Below are 15,546 nucleotides of genomic sequence, written 5' to 3'. Positions count from 1 at the left end.
TTTCTCTCCCCGGTAAACCATCGCAGAGATATTCAGCTTCGAACACAAAAAGTCACACAGCTTTCATCGAATATTGTACTTACTTTTGGTCGAATCTCAGCGAAAAAATGGAATATCTCCGTACTTCCAACGCATGTTTGTCCAGCTGCTGGTGCTCCGTGTAAATCCGTTCGATTCGTGTCTCTCCGACACTCCTCGGATTCTTGGGAGGGTTGGAAGCTCAGCAAATCAGATTTCAGAGCTGGACCTTTTTGAGCTTTATTGGCTAATAGTGCTGTCAATCATCTAGCTTTCAATTCCAGGCAATTCTATTGGCTCCTACGGTTCGAAGGATGTCTCAATGGTGAAAATCGGAGAAGGGGGGGCTGAGATACAGCCCTGAACAGAGAGTCGAAGCAGGATTTGACCTTAAACTAAATAACTAAAAAGGGCATAGAAAGAGCTTAAAACACTCAAAAAAGGTCCAATCTTCGGTCTATTGATTCAATGAACATCATGAGTGATACATAGAAGTGATATAGAGTGTTTTTGAATTTTAAAAATACTTTTTTATTCAAATATTGGAGTATTTGATCAGTTTTCTAATTTGAAATGCTCTATATTTCATAAATGTTTCACTGTATCTATGTATAGCTGTGTATATAGAGCCTATATCAGTTGTTCTAAGAGCCCAGCATATTAAAAGTCTTGGATACCCATACTTTCCAAAAAACAATACCCTAAAAGTGCTGTTTTTCAAGATCGAGCTTTTGAGTTTTCCAAGTTCTGCTGTGTTCCATCCTTATCTTATGTGAACCAGTAACATGTATTCTGATAGTTCCATGATTTTTCTCATCTCAAAAATATATAAAAAAAGTTTTGTTTTTTTTTAATTTTTTTTTATTTATTTATTTTTTTATACAATTAATTAGGTATTTCTTATCTTTATTCGAGCTGAGGCCTGCAAATAGGCCTCGTTTTTAAAAGGCTAAACTACCTCCACCTGCACCAAAGTTTTTAAATTCAACAGTTAACCTCTTTCTACCATTTGGGGCCACTAATAGTCCGACTCACCAGATTTAGACGATGGGTATTAGTCTGCCATTGCCCGCGTATTTCACATGGCATTCTCCTCCCCTTCCCCTATCTCACCTATCTATTTTGCATGGGCGTGGCCGCTTCATCCTGTGGCTTAGCTGTGCTTACTACGTTTGTGATTGGTTTAAAGAAATACAAACAAGCACGTGCACCTTTTTCCCCCTGTACCATAATTAAATTTGTGGGGGCCAGCGCAGTGGAGATAGATCTGGCTTTGCGAGACCAGGCCACTAGTAAGTGGAGTAGCTCAGGATAACTGTCAATTTCATAACATTTTATTATTATTTGCTGTCTGTCTGTCTTTCAGTTTGTTCGGCTCTCTGCCCAATAGTTTTCCTGTCCACTCTTCTCTCTCTGCTTGAATCTCTGCATGCCTGCCTGTCTGTCTCTCTGTCTTTTTGCTTATCTGCAGGACCATTAAGTGTGTGTGCGTGTGTGTCTGTGAGTGCGTGCGCGCGTGTGTGTGCTGAATGGATTTGCATGAGAGCCAGTGGGGTGACCCTGCTCTCTCACGCCAAGGCTTCTGTGGAACAAATAGGACTAGTCGGATGTCGTGACAGCACTCACATCAGTTTAAATAAGAGCGCTGTGCTGCAGCCGTGTGTGTGTACGTCTGTGTGTGAGTGTGTGTGTGTGTGTGTGTGTGTGTGTGTATGTGTGTGTGTGTGTGTGTGTGTGTGTGTTTAAGCAAGCAGTCAGGCACGCACTTAGTCAGAAAAGCTTTGCGAGGCTGTGTTTGCGTATGTGAGTGTTTCTGTGTGTGTGTGTGTGTGCGCGTGTGTGTGTGTGTGTGTGTGTGTGTGTGTGTGTGTGTGTGTGTGTGTGTGTGTGTGTGTGTGTGTGTGTGTGTGTGTGTGTGTGTATGTGCAGTGCTGTGTGTCTCAGCCATTGAGCATGCAATATCTTGTGAGATTTCAGGTTTTGTGAAGAGGAAGATAGCGATATTAACAGTTTAATGAGCTCAGTGGGGTTCACACACACTGACATACAGGCCGAAGGCCCCACAAAGTTCCTTTGAAAAGGAACAGGTTTGTCCTGTAAGGCCAACCTGCCTTCTGAATAAATTACTAAGGGTTAAGTAGAGTTCACTTCAACATATATCGCTGCAATTTAAATGAGTGCCAACCACAATTCAGAATAGCTCTTCATTATGCCTGAGGATAGATGTGCTATAATAGAAGGTGCGTTCAGGGACAGTCGATTGTTTGATCAAATTCACTGAATTATTTTCTACCTAATTTTATTGATTGTTTACCTAAACACTGGTTCATTTTATGCTTTGATTCCTTTTGTGCATGCTCCCATGAATTCAAATACTTTTCATTTCCTCGTTCATGCCACACATATTTTTCTTTGACCTACACCATGATCACTGCTGTTTAAACACAATTGAAAATGTATTTTACAAACTAAAGACTTCCACATGACAATAATGTTTTTGATAGATTATTTTATGGAGACTTTATTTTGTTCTATAAGTGTCAGTGGCAGTGAGCAGAATGTAATGTAAAGCAGAATCTGATATGGAAAAAACACTTTATTGGCATAACCATATTATGGTTTTGATTACATACTCAATGGTGATTACAGTTTTCGCCCCTGTGGTAGTGTAACTATTTTCTAGTTTTAGATTTATTGTACCATGAAACTGTATTTGGTGGCAAAACCAAAGATAAACGTTTTATGTGTTCACATAACAACAAGTCATGCAGAGGGAGTGGTTCAAGAGTGTTTTGTGAAAACAATAAGGATGTAAATTGCAGGCTCAGCTGTTGAGCATCAAATGAACCCCATGGTTATTATTTTTTATTGTGATGATAATTTCTTACTATCATGCAGAAACGCTAGGGTAATGTGTAATAATAATATGAGTGCTACACAGTGGAGAAAATAAGAGGAAGAAAGAGAAATAGGGACATAGGAAAGTAACTAATAAAACATATTCATCTGGCATTATAATTCAGAGTTTAGGATAGTTCTGGTTCATACCAGCATGGGTCTCACTTTCATAGGACTGGCCATTTTTCTTATTAGTGATGATAACTTTGTTTTAATCAAAGTAATTGTTGAGATATAGTCTTCCAGGGCAAGAAACTAGAGCAGTTAGATGATCAGACAAGCAAACAATTTTGTCTAAAGTAATATATTTGGAGGTGAACCATGATGGGTAATGGGTAATAACACATTTTTGTTTTCTCTTCCAAAATCAGTTCTGGGGATTTGTTTCCAACCTGTATGATTGTCTGACTGCTCATGTTTCTTGCCCTATTTTACCTCCTTTTAGTGATGTTGTTGCATTTCCAGATCTCAGTCATTAATTTGGTGAGTATAATGTTACTAGAAAGATGGCTAAAACTCCCAAAATAACAAATAACCAATCATTGGATCACTCGATGTTTGCAACCCATTACAAAATGTCTATATCTTAACAACAATCACCAATGTATGGGTCAAAGGACTAAATTCTTTCATAGCGAGGGCTTCCCCCTAAACTGAACCCACATGAACCTGGTCAGGTAGTCTGGATTTAGGATGCCCACACATCTTCTGCATTACCACACACCCCGAGGCGTGGCGGCTGATAAAGCACAAGGAAGATATGCGTCACAGTGGCAGGATGGGGGAGATGGGTGTGATGCGTGCAGCGGATGACTCTCGCAGTGGAAACCCCTTGTACTATATGGTAAGTCACGAAGGCATTTGAGTCTGGGTTTTTTTTTTTCACCCTGAAGCTGTGAAGAGGGTCCTTTGAGCTGTGTGTTGGCAGTGTAGTAGCCCCATTGCATGGGTAACACTGTGTCATATACACACACACACACACACACACACACACACACACACACACACACAGACACACACACACACACATGCACTGCTAGCCATCCTGAGGCGACCAAGACTCTGGTCTCCTGAGAAAAAAAGAGAAAGAGAGGGAAAAGAGAGTCAAGGAGACAGGGAGTCAATGTATGTGTGTGACTGTGAGTGAGCTGGCTGTGAGACATAATTAAGGCAGATTAGTGAAGCCACACTGAGAACCTGAGTCGGAGCCGTCTGGACCCAGAGACAATGACCTCGTGGATAGAGCCTCTCACACGTCACACACACACACACACACACACACACACACACACACACACACACACACAAAGATACTCACGGATAGGCGGAGTTAAGTACAGAGTATCTACATGCTTATCCCCTGCTTGTAAATTCCAATCTGAGCTGCATGTTTTTAGTCTGTCAGAAGGATCGGCGGTTTCTGCTCCACTGTCTTGACTTTGAATATGCAAACTGGTGCAAAACTAAAAAGTTAATGTTCGATGGCGGGAAAGTACAGAAATTCCTCTCTGTAACATTATAGTCCTCAGATCAGTTTTAAATGGAAACAACCTCTCACCCACACAATTTGAGACAGGCGATGTTAAAAAAATTCTCAGTGCAACATAAACATTTTGGAAATGTTGTCTTAAGGTCATTACTCTCAAGAACTTGCAGCAACAGGCGCAGTCTCATTGCTAGCAGCTGCTTTAGCAGAGCAGTTGTTTACAGAAGTGAAGAAACTACCTATTTTCTGTATATATTTGAAATTCTCTGCCTTCTCTGATGTCTTTTTCCTCTTTAAAGTTTTGTTTGTCCCTCACACTTAGCTGTCCTCAAGGCTTCTCCATTTGTGCATGGTTTGGTTAGAAGGCTACGTGATTATTGTTATACACCTTCTAGTCTTCTGACCACTCAAAGCGCTGTACATTACATGTCAACATTCACCCATTCACACACACACTCACACACAGATGTCAAAGCCTTTGGGAGCAATTTGGGGTTCCGCATCTTGCCCAAGGAGACTTCAACATGCGAAGGAACCAGGGATTGAACGCCAATCTTCCAATTAGAAGAGGACTCGCTCTACCTCTGAGCAACAACCAGATATTCCAAACCAATCCAAACATAATCAAAAAAGAGCCCCCTTTACAACATGAGGAAGTGTTTTTCTTCTTTAAGATAAAGTATACTACTCAACTGTAAAAGATACACTGAGGATAATCTAAAGGACATTTGTTGCAGGTTCACCAGACGGTTCTGGGAAGTTGGCGTGTTTGTTTGATAGAACAAAGAACTTCCAGCCTTCTGTTTTCACTCACTTCTTTTTCTCAAACTAGACAAATAAAAGTGCTGATTTTTTTTTCTTTTCTTTCTACAGAATGTCTTTTTAATTTCCTCCTCATTACGTTGTGTGTGTGTGTAGGTGTGTGTGTGTGTGTGTGTGTGTGTGTGTGTGTGTGTGTGTTTCTGGGCAGCTCTCCAGTCTGTCATCTCAATCTGATCTCTATCACCCACGGCTGTCTGGCAGGGGTTATCTAGCCAGAGGACCACCCCTGCTGAAGGGAAGAGATGTGCAACACAGGAGCAACACTTGTCCTACCCACATTTTTACATCCTCTTTCCCACGTCCTCTTTTACTTCTTCTCTTTCACTTGTCATTCATTAAAGGTGCTCACTACGAGAATATATCCTAACAGTGCTAACAGCATTGAACAGTGCAAACAATGGGAACAGTTCTAACAGAGCTAAAAGTGTTAACCGGAGGGGGAAACGATGAGTCTTACCTGTAGTGCTATTTATCAATCTAGATTTGTTTTTTGGTGTGAGTTGCCTAGATAACTAGCTAAACTAAACAGCAATGTCTAATTTCAGACCCAGTCACTCATTAGACCTTGGTGTGAGCAGTTTCATACTGGAACTATTTTCTTTCAACCATAGTTCCTTCATGAATCTGCTCACAACACGGTGTACAGATAATATTCGGGAGAAGGCTGTAGAGAAGACTGTTCTTATTAGACTACATAAATTGGCTATCATTTGTAAAATGGTTATGTAAATTAAATCATATTATTCAATATAATTCTCTTTTTTTAATACTAATTACATTTGATAGTCTTTTTAATGGATTTTTGAGTTACTGGACCTGGATAATTGTGGTGCTTAATTATTATTATTTAGTCTTTTAATATGTATTACATGAATTATATGCTCCGTGGAAGCTTTGCATTTAAATCATACATTATTGATTTAATATTATGTACGATGCACTTCATGTCAGACAAAAATGTGAGTTTGCTGTATTCTGAAAATAGAGTAGGTAGAATTACTTTATTTTAGGTTTATTTTCCACCATATTCTGGCTTCAGCAGTAATACATGTGCAATACATGTGTTTTGGTATTCATGCATGCAATTTGAAGCCTGGTCAAGAAATAGTGTTTATAGCATTCATTGTTTGTTCCTTGCACGTAGCATAAATTCTGAGCAGATCCTTCTCTCATCACGCTTTGTATGTCGTAATGCTCAGTGTACAAAAAAAAAGAAAAGTCCAAAACATGGCCGGCTCACATCGCAAGTGGCCCACCCTTTGTGTCAGTGTTGATCGTTCCTTCCTCACTTCCTTGCTGTAAGATAAGGAGTTGGTCAGGCCCTTTGGAGGGGTGTGTATCTTAATCAAGATTGTTCTGTGCAGAAACAGAAGCAGAGTGACCAAATTAGACTTGGCAGAGACCACGGGAGAGTTTATTAGGATTGGGATCTTGGAGGGCGTTAAGGGATTTGGCCGCCTGCTTATATACAAAGTTATCCATTTTAATTTCGGTACTCATATTGTTTTGTCTGTTGTTGACCCTGGTGGGGATGCCAACATTCAGGAGTAGCATTTCCTAATACTTTACAGAAAAAAACTTACGGTAGAAGGGGTGAAAAAGACAGATTGCTTTCTTTATAAGCAAATCGGTTCAGGGTTTATTTCACCCTTCTCTTTCTTCGTATTTGCCTGTCTATACCTGCTTAATTCATTCTTTGTAGAACATCTAGCAAATGAATTCTAAATTCATCCAAGGCTGCGATCCAAAATCAGATTATAATCCTTTGATCATTTAATCTGCAAGCGAGAGCTGAACTTGACAGCGTCAGTCTGATCTTTTGCATGGTTGAGCAAGGTGGCTGCATTTGAGCTGTTCCAGATCTATTTCCCCTTCGGTAATGCTCTCTGCATATCGTAGTTAATTAACACATACAGTTAGACACACGTAAGAAAAAAAGGCTGACATCTACATACATACACAGATGTGCACAATGGCTTTCACACGCACAAACACACACACACACACACACACACACACACACACACACACACACAAAACCCCCTTAGTCAGCCATGTGTGCTTTCTCTGTACCAGATAGTGCACATTAACGCATCTTTCAAACCTGACATTTTTATCACTCTCTCTCTCTCGACTCCCCATCTTCAAAAATGTTTGTTATATTGGCTGTGGTGTTGTTGGCTCCATTTGAATCCCCAGCTACTAATTAGGCATTTGTTTTGAATCTTTCTCTTGATTTTGCCTGGTCGTTACTTTTCCCACATTTGCATGTGAAGCGTGGGCACGCCCAGCCATTAAAACTATCTCGGGGCTCTCGGGGGGAGAACAACACATGAATGACACATGAGAAAGAAATAAAGACAAAGAGAGAGAACAGATTATCAAAGACACGTTCTTTAGAGGTTAAGAGGAGGCGCAACATAATGATAAACGCCTTGTTAGTTAGAATAGAAAGCGTTGGTCATTCAAAAATCCTACAGTATAGTCTCAGGGAACTCATGAGAAACACACAAAGTTACATCACGATGATCTCAATCTAAATACTATTTTGTATGTAGACTAATACATCCTCTCCAAAGTCTGTTAAAGTAGGACACTAGCTGTGAGACTAAAGATACAGCACTGTATAAATAAAGCTTGTAAGATGCTGCCAACTTTAGATTCCCACTCATCAGCTGAAGTCGTGAGCGGCTCCTCAGCTCCAGCCTACAAGCTCTCAGAACTACGGTGACGTATTCACCGCACAAGTCTCAAGCAAACTACATCACCTGCATGTATGTGTGTGTGTGTGTGTGTGTGTGGCTCCTTTGTTGCCCTGACAACCTGCTGCCGTTTCTCTTTTTGTTTGCCCTTGGAGATGAGAGCGGACTCACACCAACGCAGGAGCAGAAATCGGAACAGAGGGAGGATGGAGAATGGCATCGTCCTGGGCTTTTCATCTCACCTCTCGAGTAAACGACACCCACGGCTCTCCCACCTGCTTTCACCTGTCAAGCAGCAAATGTAGGCTGATCGTGCCGATATGTCTCATCTGTGAGCTCCGTGTTCTCAGGAAGTGGTTGAACTGTATGCTCACTATTGTCCAGGTTTGGGGCCAGATTGTGTAGCTTGATTTGGCTAAAAGTAATAATATGATCGGTTTAAAAGAAACAGATCTCCTTTGTGGGAAATACGCTGATTGACGATACCAATCTGTCCGGTAAATAGGCTATACCAATACAGGCAGCAGCTTAGGAGAGCTTAGCTAAGCAGAAAAACTGGAATCTGGGTAAACAACTAGCTTGGCTCTGTCTGAAGAACAAAATCCACCTAACACCACTCCAAAGCTCAATAAATAAGACATTACATCTTGCTTATTTTATTTCATACAAAAAAACGTAGTGTAAAAAGGACATGTTGCAGTTTAACGCGTTGGCGAACTTCCTCCCTTCCATACTTCCTGAAGTCCCAGCTGCTTTCCTGGTAACACTTTTCAATGACGTTTCTCAAAATGTCAACTCTTGCTTTAAGATTCACGGCCCCAAGAAGCCAGATGTCAGGGTCAGCTACAGAATAGTAACCACAAAGCTTTTATGCCCTTGCGGTCTTGAGGGTTTGATTTGGTACATCTGGTTGAAGGGCAACTTCCATTGTCAAAGAAAAGAAAAGACAATGGAGCAGAGCCAGGTTGTGTTATCTGTCGTGTGCAGAACCTGAATTTGAAACAAGGGAACAAAGGAGTCACATTTTGAAGGACTTAATGGGCAGTATATGCTAACACAATCTTCAAAACCTGATACTACCTTTGTTATTTCTACAGACACTGAACTGGATATGACGAACTGACAGATATATTTGACTAGTTAACCAAAATATATTAAAAAATAAATGTAAAAAAAAAAAAATACATACAAAAGCAAAGTATTGTCATTTTGCCATTAGAGCCTAACAGGCTATGCAGTAATGAAAATGTATATCCTGCCCTTCATGCTGCTTTCCATTGTGCCCCACAATCTCCACCGTACCGAGCAGCTGTGTTTGGCAGTAAACATCCCTCGGCTAGTAAGTACAAACAGCTTAAGACTGAGTCAGTGAAAATGACCTGAAACTCCCATCGTCCTCCACAGAAGAAGTTTGGAATAGAAACAGAGCAGAACAGGTAACGTGTCCCCAGTGAATACAAGGATCTGTTCCTCGAGGTCTGGTATTTCTCTCTCTCCATCTGCCTGGTTTAGGGTGTGTGTTGGATACTTCCCAGAGAACCAGACCTCGTAGCCCTGACCCACCAATATCCTGTAAACCCCCCTTAGCACCATGTCAAACTACAGTGTGTGTGTGTGTGTGTGTGTGTGTGTGTGTGTGTGTGTGTGTGTGTGCAGTTTTCAATCAGGCAGGACATCTTGACTGCTAAAACAATATCAGATGATTGGGGACCATGACGCCCCCATGGTTTGTTGTTAAGGTTACGAGAGAAAAGAAATAACAACAAACATTTACAAAACTACACCACAGACAAATGACAGATCCAGGCTGTCAGATTATTACTGGCATTCTTTCAGTAACAGCAGCAGCCTCTGGCAGAGGCTGCCAGACTCAGTGAAAAAGTATTAATTACATTTAAAGCAAAATAAACAACAAACAAATCAACTTCTAAGTTGATTTGTTTGTTGTTTATTTTCTCAATGAATCGATTTATTGTTTAGTTAATAATGTCACAAAATAGAGACAAATCACAATTTCCCAAAGCAAGAGTTGACGTCTTCAAATGTCTTGTTTTGTCCGACGAACAGTCCAAGACCCAAAGGTAGTCAGTTTACAATCATAGAAGACCAGAAGATATACACATTTGAGAAGCCGGAACCAACCAATCAATAAGACATTTTAAGACTAATTTCAAAGCTCATTGTTAAAATGTTGTTCTTTAGGTCAGTAGGTAATTAGGCTACAAATGCAACCATCCAGCTCATTACAGCATTGGATGGATACATGAAAGGTGAGTCACTTTGGCTACAAATTCCAAAGTATGGTACACAGTTTGCAAGCTGACTGCAGAAGGCTGGAATGCAGGCCTGCTGTGGCTAGTTAGCCAGCCGGAGCTAAGCAGCATGCAGCACAGTAAATAAAATGCAGTCTGTGCTAGTCTGTTACATGGTCTGTTCTGTTCTGGTCTCCAGGATAATCAGGACGAATGGAGAGCAGCTGGTTTTTCTTTTTTTTCTTTTTTTTTTGGGGGGGGGGGGTATGGGAACGGGTAGGGGCGCGAGAGTGAAATGGAGAAGGCAGAGTTTTTACATGGGAAAAGAATGTGAACGCAATGAATGGGAAGGAAACATGCCCAAGGCTGCTAGTCAAAAAAAATAAGATCCGGCCTGATACATAAGAGTGAGTTACGAGATGAAAGTGCAGGTGTAAGGTAAACGGCACAATTACAAGTCAGGCAAAACACTTTTTTGAAATTACTTTTTTCCACTTTCAAGAGATTCTGCAGCGTATGCAGGAGGAGGAGAGGCGTCAGCACGTGACACGAAGGTCATCGGGGCAACCCTTGAAGTCGTGAGTTGCAAGCTGCAGTCATTTGCAGAACTCCCCTGAGATCCCGCAGTATGTGACTCATGCTAGGGCAGCAAGATGTGACGTACAGCAGGAAACTTTCGCCGGTGCAGAGGGGAGAGTTTGAGAGCTCAAAGTAATAATGGGAGTGATTCTCACTCAGTGCAGTTGTCTCATCTCTCTATCACTCTCCCTTCAAAGGCAATCTCTCTGACCTTTTTTTTCAATGTCCCAAAGGCCCTTTCTCTCCCCCTCTGCCCGTCGCCAGTCTCTTTCATACTCGTCCACTCGCCTTTAATTTCCCTCACTATCTCAGCGTACAGATCTCCCCCTCCTGCTGACTGTGTGTGACTGCCGTCCCGTACAGGGAGGGAAGGGACAGCAGAGAGGAGGCTGAGGGAAGGAAAGAGGGAGAAAGGAAAGTGGTGCACCGGAGGGAGGGATGAGTTTCACAGACGTGCCACCAGGCTGCATACATTCCTTAAGGGCCGTGCATCCTGTTCCTTCGTCCCCACCTCCACCAAGCTCACACACCACGCTGCACGTACGCATGCCTCACACACTCTCAAACACCAGACCCGCTCCTACTCTCACAATGGTGCCTACTCTTCCTCCAGCATACTCCCCCCCGTAGGACAGGAAACAGTGACTTATTTCTTTTTTTATTCCGTACTTTCCTTTTTTTTACCCCCTTTCTTTCCGTTTGCTCATTATCATTTTCCTCAACGCACTGCTTCCTGCACCAGCAGTATTTTTTCTCTGACACAAAGAGCTGTTTTCTATTTTACCTACACACTGGCCGGGGTGATGGGGAACAAAATGGTTTTGATAAGATGAGTTTGCCTCCTGCTTGTCACCATTCTGCATTCCCTTCCCTCTCTGTAACCTATTAGGGAGATACATGGGGAGAGAGACAAAAGAAAGAAAGAAAGAAAGAAAGAAAGAAAGAAAGAAAGAAAGAAAGCAGTCTGCCAAACATTGGTTTGATGGTTATATGGCTAAAACTGGTTCAAATGGTTCCGTTTGGTTCAAATTGGATGACATTGTACAAAAATATAGTAAATCAGGTATGCTATTTAACATTCATAACATCATGTATATATTTTGGTCTTTTTGGTAGAATACATGCATGAGTCTTTAAATGTGAAATGGTTACAAGCAGACAACCACAAAGTGACATCCTCTTTACTTAAAAAAAAAAAAAAAAGTCATGTTCTTACATGCTACAGCATGTGTTCACATAGTTTTATTCAGATTATTTGGATTAACAGAAATGTGTGACAGAAGCTGATACTGTCACTGTTACTGCCATTGCTGTTGCATTCCATTTTTCAAGACTTGCTTCATTTGGACCAGATTAGCTAATGCTTTGGCAGGGGGAGTATGTTGCCATATAAATACTATACAAATACAGAAATAGATGCAATACAATTTAACTGGGCCAACTAGCTCATTGTGAACCATGTAAAGGCTTTAATCAAACTCTTATCGTCATCTGATTATTGACTGTAATCAGTACAACATTCGTCGGATGCGCTGTCATAGACTCTGTTTCAACCCAATGATTGAGGAAACAGGAAACTTGATGCTGATTTAAACCACACAGACTTTATTTGTAATAAAATATGCTGTTCTAATAAAACTGCCAGTGTGGACACAGTGCTTCTTGCATGGAGCAGAGGAGCTTCTGTTCCATTCGAGGACAAGAATAGGCTCTCACACATTTAGCCTCAATTGCTGACTTGGATGGATGAAAAAGACATGCAAGTTCATTTATCTTGTTGGGAGCGGCCAGACACATTTTGAGTTCCCAGGACATTATGTTAGAAACACTGCAGTACAGAGAGTGAAAAAAAAAAAAGGATGGGTGCGCTGATTCATAACCAGTCGACTTTTGGCAGCAGCTAGAATTTAGTCATCCTGTAATTTAATTGTTAAAGGTGTACATACGCCTGAGTAAATAAGGAGTGGAGGGGGAAAATAATGTTCTGGGTGTGAGAGAAGCAAAAACAAGTGTCTGTGCGTACTAGATTGCCCATGTATGAGCATCTGAGGGACTGAGTAACGACGAGATTTGCAAGACTGAGCGAGTATTTGAGAAAAGCCTGTGTGTGAGTGTGTGTGTGCTCAAGCTATAATCCTTAAGGCCTCAGGGAGGTGTGCACACATTCAGCCTTTTCCTGTTGCTTCCCATTAATTCCACCTGTATACACTGGGAATGAGCCCCTGCTGGCCCTCACCCTTCCTGCCTCCACCCTCCTTCTACTCCTCCCTGACTCTAAATCCCCAGATGTAGGCTTACTGAACACCCAGAGAGACCAGGCTGCTCTCTTCTGTCGCATGCTGTTCCTCTCTGCACACTGTGTTCTCAGCCACGGATCCGCACATTACAATTTGAATGGATAGGATGAGCATATTTATTCAAATCCACATTTGAATGGCCATTTCGCTGGAACACGTAGGACAGCTGCCACATGGCTGTTGAACTTTTGATAATGTTGCCATGGGAATGAGCACTGGCACAGTGCGTTAGCCAGAGATTTGAGGTGTTGCCAGCTGTGCTGAACATTTGCATTGTGTGAGCCTGTTTGCACTGCACGCACACACACACACACACACACACACACACACACACACACACACACACACACACACACACACACACACACTATAACACTGGAAGCCGCAACATAGTGTTCATTTAAATGACAATCAGGGTTGGGTCATGGATGTATATCACTACTAATAATACATCCATGGGTTAAACTAAGTAATCAGAAACTGTAGCTCAAGTCATTAGAATGCATTTTTAGCCAACATAATGAAGAATTGCATATAAATGATATAATATCAATAAGATATTAAACACAACAATACAAATATTCTGAAAGTGATAACCATCCATCATGTCCACTTCCTAAACTTATAAATCTGGAAAGAACAGTCTAGAAAACTGGCAGGGAGGAAGAGAGAGAGTCAGAGAGAGGGAGATATTAGATGTATAGATATTTTAAAATATATTCAAAAACGTCTACCTTCCTGTGGGAAGAGCTCCACTTTAAAACAGGGCGTGAGACAAAATGCCTTTCAAAGTCAGACTAGACGGTTGTAAGTAATGTCATTCATTAGCTATAATCCAGCTAGCACAAAACACATAATACCTACTCATTGTATTATCAAAGCGGATGCTGATGCCTAATATGGTCATGCCCTGAAAGGAGAACTAGACAGAGATTTGAAATGTTATAACTGGCATTACTGTTTTTGTAATCCCTGAGATTTGTCCGGCTGTTTTAGGGCGCAGTGTTAAATATGCAACGCAGGACATAAAAAAAAAGCATATAGTTGTGAGTTGAAAGTGATATCAGCAAACCTAGTTTTCCAGTTTGGCTGAGAGAAATATCACACCTTCCTTGAGAGAGAGATGTGGGGAGATTGATGGTGGTATTTATTTTTTTTCCGCTGGTGACTAATAGGTGAGTGGGCAGGTGTGTTTGTTCCTCCTACTAAGAAGAACTAATTAAAATATATTAAAAAAATTAACAAAAGTTCCCAGTAACAACTACTAAAGCGGAAGGAGAGAGGAGATGGGCTTCCCATTGGGTATATGAACTGGTGAATAATTGATTTTGGACAAACAAGCCCTTTTTGCTGCTCTCATGTCTGTGCATTGACTGACTGAGATAGGGGATCATGATGTTTTAACCTGTGCTTGTTAAGCCTCAATTATTAAGGCAGGATCCACAGCCCTGTGGCACGGCTAACCTTTTGAACTCAGCACAGACGAGCTTGGTTTGCATGCATACTGGCATACATGAGCCTGCACGCACGCAAGCTCCATATGGCACAATTAACCTTTTGAACTCCAAACAGACACACGGTCGGAACATGAACATACATAGAGATACAAACATAAATGTGCATACTGCAACGTTCACACGGAACCCTGCGTAAGTACGTCGAAGGCTCCTGAATAAGTCCTTGATTAGAAGCCATCTTTCCTGTCTTTCTTCCTTGAAGGGCCACATTATACATGGTTCGACTGCTGTGAGCAGAAGCCACCTGATTTCTCATGCATTCGAGCACTTTGGTAGAGAAAGGAAAGCTGTTTTCTGGGGAGTGCCAACAACCTAAACTCTTAGCTTTTAATTGTAAGTATATCGGTGTGTCAAACAGGATGCACATACATACAGATGGGCTAGTTGAGCGAAACATGCCGGCAATTAAAAACAAACAAACTAATTCATGCCACCATTTGGATGCTTTATATTTGATACTTCAACATTTGTCTCAGTGTACAGCTTTACGTACCTTTGGCTTTCAAGGAGCGCTCAGGGACACATCCTGAGGGCAGATGCAAACTCCGAACCATCACATCAGGAAGTGTAGTTGATGCATCTGCATCAACTAATGGTGGATCCTAAAGAATACAAATACACCAAAAAATGTAGCACAACTTGTGAAAATAATACACACTGAAGTTAGAGATTCATATCATTAGGTTCATCTTTTAAAATGTATTAGTGATCAAAATCATGTCATTCAACCCGTTTTCCTGCTGAAATTAAGAATTCATTCATTTACAGTACGTACGATCCATTGCACTGCCTCGCATTCATTCATTAAAACATGACACAATGATCCACATTTGTATCAAGGAGCTTTTTTCCATCCATAATCAAACTTCTATCCATCCATCAGCTGTACCCGCTTATTCTTCGAAGGCTGGAGCTGATCCCAACGGACATGTTGCTAATAATTGCTTGCGTGAACTCCCTCTTTGCTAACGGTAA

General features: G+C 41.3%; 1 protein-coding gene across 1 annotated transcript in view; it reads right to left on the bottom strand.

Annotated features, from left to right (window-relative positions):
- lekr1 (Leucine-, glutamate- and lysine-rich protein 1) overlaps window positions 1-158 on the bottom strand; it is a 72,788-nt gene extending 72,630 nt beyond the window's left edge. Inside the window, exon 1 of the mRNA XM_068714979.1 lies at window positions 84-158. The gene's annotated coding sequence lies outside the window, so the exon portion shown is untranslated. The remainder of the gene's footprint in view (window positions 1-83) is intronic.
- Window positions 159-15,546: the final 15,388 nt, after the last annotated feature.

This window comes from Cebidichthys violaceus, unplaced genomic scaffold (genome assembly GCF_023349555.1).
Source record: "Cebidichthys violaceus isolate CVI_PGR_0920_01 unplaced genomic scaffold, fCebVio1.0.p SCAF_1, whole genome shotgun sequence".
NCBI classification, from domain to species: Eukaryota; Metazoa; Chordata; class Actinopteri; order Perciformes; family Stichaeidae; genus Cebidichthys; species Cebidichthys violaceus.
Note: the sequence above shows the minus strand (reverse complement) of the source record. Positions and strands in the feature narration are given on the sequence as shown.